Here is a 6,000-nt window from a genome sequence, read left to right as displayed (position 1 = left end):
TAATGTTTTTTTTAAATATTTTATTTTAATTTTTCATTACTTTTTATATCGTTTATTTATTTCTTTGTTTCCTTTCCTCACTGGGCTATTTTTTCCCTGTTAGAACCCTTGATTTTATGGCATCTTGCTTTTCCAATTGGGGTTGTAGCTTGGCTAGTAATAATAATAATAATAATAATAATAATAATAATAATAATAATAATAATAATAATTGAAAGTGAATATTAAAAACTACAAAGTAGCAGTGGATTCTAGAAACACGATCAGATATTTCTTAAAAAATTATAAAAGATCAGATAATAATAAAGAACTATAAAACAAGTGCCATAATCTAAAAGCGTAATTAATAAAAGACAAACGTAACAGATGAATTGTAATTTGCGGATTAATATGTCTGATGTAACAAACAAAGACAGAGGGCAAACCTAAACTTGTTGAAAAATCATAAATATTATAATAACCAACAGGCAATATTTATGATAAACAAATTATCCATAACAGTTCAGTTTCTTGGGAGTATTTACATATGAGATTTATACATTGTTCAGTAATAATTTCGGAAAAGGGGTAAAAAAGTGAGAATTTCATTAACAAGTTATTCCTCTTCAGTATGTAAAGAAATAATTTTTATATTTTGAAAAATCTTAGAAAAGAGTTCTTGGTTTCAGATTCCTTGTTTGAACAGTGTAACTGTCTAATTTTTGTATGCTTTTGTTTTTTCTTGGCGACTGCTGTAGTTTACCTTTGCTCTGGCAAAGTTTCTATATTCTTTCTCTTGGTGTACCTCGTATCGCTGCGACGCACAATAAGTGCAGCGTTAAAGAATTTGTAATCTATTCTCTTTGAATCAAGTGAGAAATTTTAAGTTTTAAGTATCTTTTAAGTGTTATTAGGTTGTGTATACAGGTTTTTTCCTTGGAGTTTAAAACTTTGACTCTATTGGCAATATGTTAACTGGACCTTTCTTTATTTTAAGGGATGTTTTATTGGTCCTACAAAATCTAAATCACTTTTTCTGATTGTTTGGTATATACTCTTCTGTGTTTCGCGTTCATTATTAAATAGTTATAGTTCATCAAGTCTCCCAAATCAGTATACTTTGTAAACAAGCTTTTACTTTATTTTTTTGGATGGTCAGTGGGAGAATTTAAAGTCTTAGGGCCGCACATTTCAAAGTTCTAGATCTTAAGTAGACATAAATCTAGATAACTTTTTAGAAAAAATTTTTTAGTGCAGACGCTATTCGTTGGCTACACGTGTGCTAATTTATTTTGGACGTTCTAAGTTACTAAACATCTTACACTGGCGTTAGTGTCTCGCGCTATGACACCTTTTATCGGTTTTGCATTTTTTGTGGCATAAACTTGGTCTTTGGGTAAATTGATGGATGTAGTTACAGTAATTTTTTTCTCTCAATTTCTCTACAGAATATTAATGCTGGTACTTTACAAGAGTAAATCTAAGTTGATATTCGTAAATTCTAAAACTCGTTTTGACTATCAACAAATCACTTGGATCACGAACTCTACTAGATACTAGTTTCACATTCTCGTGGCAATGTGATCGCCCAACCCTCCTTCAGGCTGCAACCAGAATTTCTAGTTTATGTTTTGTTAGTCTATTAAACCTAATACTTCGCACAAATGTATAACATGTAACCTTTTACGGGACTCTTGCTTGGCTATCGTGTGCCTTATCTATGAGCACTTTTTAATTGATAAATGAATGTTATTAAATGCCTAATAAATTTAATTTCATACTGTAACATTACTAAACCACGCTAAACATTACAAACTAGAATTTGCGACAATGATCCCTATCAGGAAAAGAGCAGTTTTCAGTCCAGCTAAGTTAGGGTAGCTTTAGCCTAAGTAAAACTGGTTTAAAGGCCAAAAATATACTAAGTAGCTGGATAAGCTAATAGTTTTATGGATAGGATTAATTCAATTTTTGTATTTAATTACGAACCTTGTAAGAGGTAATGCTTTAAAGTGCATCGCTGCCCAAAGGAACTCTAAAACATGGAGGCCATAATAGGGTTTTCCGGTAAAGCTAGGCACACATGACACTATCAATTTGTTTAAATATAGATATTGCCTACCTGAAACCCTTATTTACAAAGACCTGTAAATTTTAAGTTTATATAAAATGTTTGTTTCAACGGCTAACTTTTATTGGTAAATCTATTTCTAACGAAGAATCTGTATGACAACCTAGTTGCCTACGCAAGATATCCAAAAGTTGTACCCGAAACCTGAAAGCTTTCAGTTCCAGGCACATTGCTATTTTCCAACAAAGTATTGTTTGAAGTTTGGGTTGATAATTATTATTTTTTGAGAAAGCCTTTGGATACCAGTGATTTAGGATTCAATCCTAGTTTGACACTTAAAATTCATGAAATTGAATTTTTTTTTCAATTACGAATATCTAAATTACTGTATATGGCTGTTACTTTTAACCTATGTCAACTCCCAATTCCTAGTAGTTTGTTCTAATTCAACATATAAATCTTTAGTTTAATTCAACATATAAATCTTTAGTTTAATTCAACATATAAATTTTTAGTTTAATTCAACATATAAATCTTTAGTTTAATTCAACATTTAAATCTTTAGTTTAATTCAACATATAAATCTTTAGTTTAATTCAACATATAAATCTTCAGTTTAATTTGAGATCAATTCAGCACGAGCCGTAATCTCTTTAAGAACAGTCTTCACTGGTGGGCAAAGACAAATTGCACTGGTACATTGAGCTTGTCTCCTACTTGAGCCATCAAAACAATCTGAGAAATATCTTCCACATATGTAGAACGAGTAACCGGTGTTGTAGTATACATTGCCCCTTAAAAATAATTTTCATTAAATGGCTTTTTAAAGCTTAACGCTGTATTAGATACTTTTGATTTTAAACTTGCAGATAATGCGAGTCGGTCAGGAGCTTGTGCGTGCATTAAAGAAGGGCCTAATAGAAGTCTTTTTGATGCCCTTATATTAATTTGGCCGTACCCCCTCGCTTATAGAAAAAATCTTATTAAATTTAAGTTAAAGGCAGTTTACCTTTCAGCCCAGCTGTGGTATGTGTAAAATGAAGTGATACCATCCACCACATAGTTTCTCCCTAGTAAATCTTAGGCACTGGTATTATTTCGGAATTTTTCATGTTATATTTGCAATATATATACGTTAAATAGCTTAGCCTCATTTTATTTTCATCATGTGGAAAGTCTTATTTTACTCTGGAGATGCGTAAGTCAGTAGTTTAACAGCAGTATTACATGCGTATTCAAATTAACTCTTCGTCTTTTGTACCGAATGAGAAAATTAATTGAAAAGCTACAAGCTACGGAAATATAAGTCAAGTGATCACGAAAATCAAATTCTAATACATGGTAAAGTTAAGGTTAATAGCACAACACTTGGCCTACTGGTATGGCAACATTTAAACCCTCTGAAATACGCAATCTTCAAGTTTTGTTTAAAATTTGAAAATTAGTTGGGCATATGCTGGAAGAGCACGGAGGTTTTATAGATAGGCTTTCCGGTTTTCCCTTTACTGTCTGCTTAAAAAAATAGGTGTGGTTGTCTATTATTACTAGCCAAGCTACAACCCTAGTTGGAAAAGATGCTACTAGCCCAAGGGCTCCAACGGGGAAAATATCCCAGTGAGGAAAGGAAATGAAATAAGCAATAAGCAATAACAAATTAAATTAAATCATTGTATATAAACTATCGTGCTTTTTTCCCATTCGTATGGGGTAACACGGTTGCCTTCTATTATTATATTAATATTAAAACAGAATTCATATACAACTATATATAAAACCTATGTCAGCCTGTTCAACATTAAAACATTTGCTGCAACTTTAAACTTTTGAAGTTCTACTGATTCAACTAACCGATTAGGAAGACCATTCCACGACTTGGTTACAGCTGGAAGAAAACTAATAGAAGACTACATAGAATTGAGCCTCGTGATGGAGAAGGCCTGACTAGTCGGGAAGAGGGTGAGAATTTTATTAATGGTTAATTAGTAAATTAAAGTAATATACGAAATTTTCTTAAAGGGAAGTAGTTTGCGTCATCAGCTAAGTGCCCTAAATCTTACTGATGGCCGGCAGACAGTTTTGGACATCTTGGATAGGTACAACTCAAGGCTTTGAGGTAGCTATGGTATAACTCGACCCGGCAGCTTTTTACGTCACGACCTTAACGGTCGTTCCAGGTTCACAGATGTCCAACACATATTAAGGGCCCTAAGCTAATGTTGTAAAGTTAAATGCTAAATTTTTAAAGTAAGATTTTTGAGGTTCCCTGTATGAGGTGTTGCGTCTCTATTTTTGTATATTTATTAGTTTTTCTTAAAACTTAGCTGTCCTTGGCGACTGCTGTAGTTCATCTTGGTTCTAACGAGGTATCTTGCAGTCTTCCATGGTTGATCTTTACTGAATTTCAATTTTTAAATATTTATCTAACGGTGCGTGTTTTTCTTCAGGTGGTGGTTTTGTGGATTTGGGTCTACCTTTGACATTAATCTTCTTGGCGGTATGCGGCCTGGACCTGGAGCTTCGATTTTACAATAGTCTGTCAACAACTATCTGAACTATCTAAACTATCTGAAGACTAAATATGTAGGCTAATTGTCATTCTTTATTTATCTACCAGATGAAGAATTTGAGTTAAGTTTCATGTTAAATAAATTATAAGTTGCTGCCATATTTTTTATTTTTACAGTTTTTAAATAAGATATTAATATTTTAGATTATTTTTGCTATTATAAAATGTCCGATCATTAGAATGACCTTGTTACTAAATATACAAATATAAAATTTGCTATTGTACTGGTGAAGTCTCCTGCCAAACAGTAGCTGTGGATAACTTAGAATAAAATGACATTTCTATGTAGAGTAACCTCTAATAATTTTATTTTAATATAATTACTTGAATTATGCCGAAATTAAGTTAAATTGGCAATTTGCAAAACTAAATATGCTAGAAAATGTTTTGCACAACGGTTAACTATGTATAAAAGTTCTACAGTAAACTTGGGAAAGGGTTACTGTTATGGAAGCCTATGAAGTGTTTTGATATTTTTTTTTAATGATAGTTCTTCTACTGTTTATATTTTAAAATCTCAAGGGTCCTTCCTCTCGGGTGTCACAGGAATTTAACCATTCTACAGATCTAGTTTTAGCCAAAATTGCTGTATCTAAACAGAGCAGTATTTTACGCAGGAAGAATATATTTGGTTGACCAATGTGATGTGGTATAGTAGGAGTTAATTCGACGAAACGGTATGGCTTTTGCAGTGTAATCTGCAGACACCAAGATAGAATTGGTTCAAGAAATCTACTCTAGCAACTGAATCAAAACTGATTCAAAGAAAGGGTTGCTCTGGCCTGATTGGTAACGTCTTTGCCTGGTGGTTGCTAGTCGGGGGTTAGTCCCACTCAGACTTGTTAGTGCCATTAGTGTCTGCAACCTTACCATCTGTGTGAGCTAAGGTTGGGGGTTTGGGGAAGCCTATAGGTATATCTGCTGAGTCATCAGCAGCCACTGCCTGGCCCTCCCTGGTCCTAGCTTGGGTGGAGAGGCTTGGGCGCTGATCATATATGGTCAGTCTCTGGGCATTGTCCTGATTGCTAGGGCACTGTCACTTTTCCTTGCTTCTGCCATTCATGAGCGACCTTTAAACCTTGGCCAGTACTGTATAAACCTGTTTATCAGAAAGTTTCTTGTATTTTCAAAGTTTACAAAGACTTGCAAGTTCCTAAAGCCGAAATAAGACCAGGGTTGTTTATAAATCTTGAATGGGCGATGAAGTTAAATGGTTTAGCAGTAGACTTGTATTTAGCTTTAGAGTGAAGGTCATTAAAGGGTACTTCTTGAAATCTGGAGGCTATGGCACGTAATATAACTTATCAAATATCAATCTGTTGCTCAGAAAATGCCTTGTTAATGCAAGCACGGAGAGACTGCTTGAACTGTTATTTTTTTTAAT

At 33.4% G+C, this 6,000-nt stretch overlaps 1 protein-coding gene across 1 annotated transcript in view; it reads left to right on the top strand.

The window, feature by feature from the left end:
- The first annotated feature begins 793 nt into the window (after nt 1-793).
- The window catches only part of LOC137640243 (nonsense-mediated mRNA decay factor SMG8), a 138,670-nt gene continuing 133,463 nt past the window's right edge, over nt 794-6,000 (top strand). Inside the window, exon 1 of the mRNA XM_068372814.1 lies at nt 794-851. The gene's annotated coding sequence lies outside the window, so the exon portion shown is untranslated. The remainder of the gene's footprint in view (nt 852-6,000) is intronic.

This window comes from Palaemon carinicauda, chromosome 4 (assembly GCF_036898095.1).
Source record: "Palaemon carinicauda isolate YSFRI2023 chromosome 4, ASM3689809v2, whole genome shotgun sequence".
NCBI lineage: Eukaryota > Metazoa > Arthropoda > Malacostraca > Decapoda > Palaemonidae > Palaemon > Palaemon carinicauda.
This window is presented reverse-complemented; position numbering and strand designations above follow the sequence as displayed.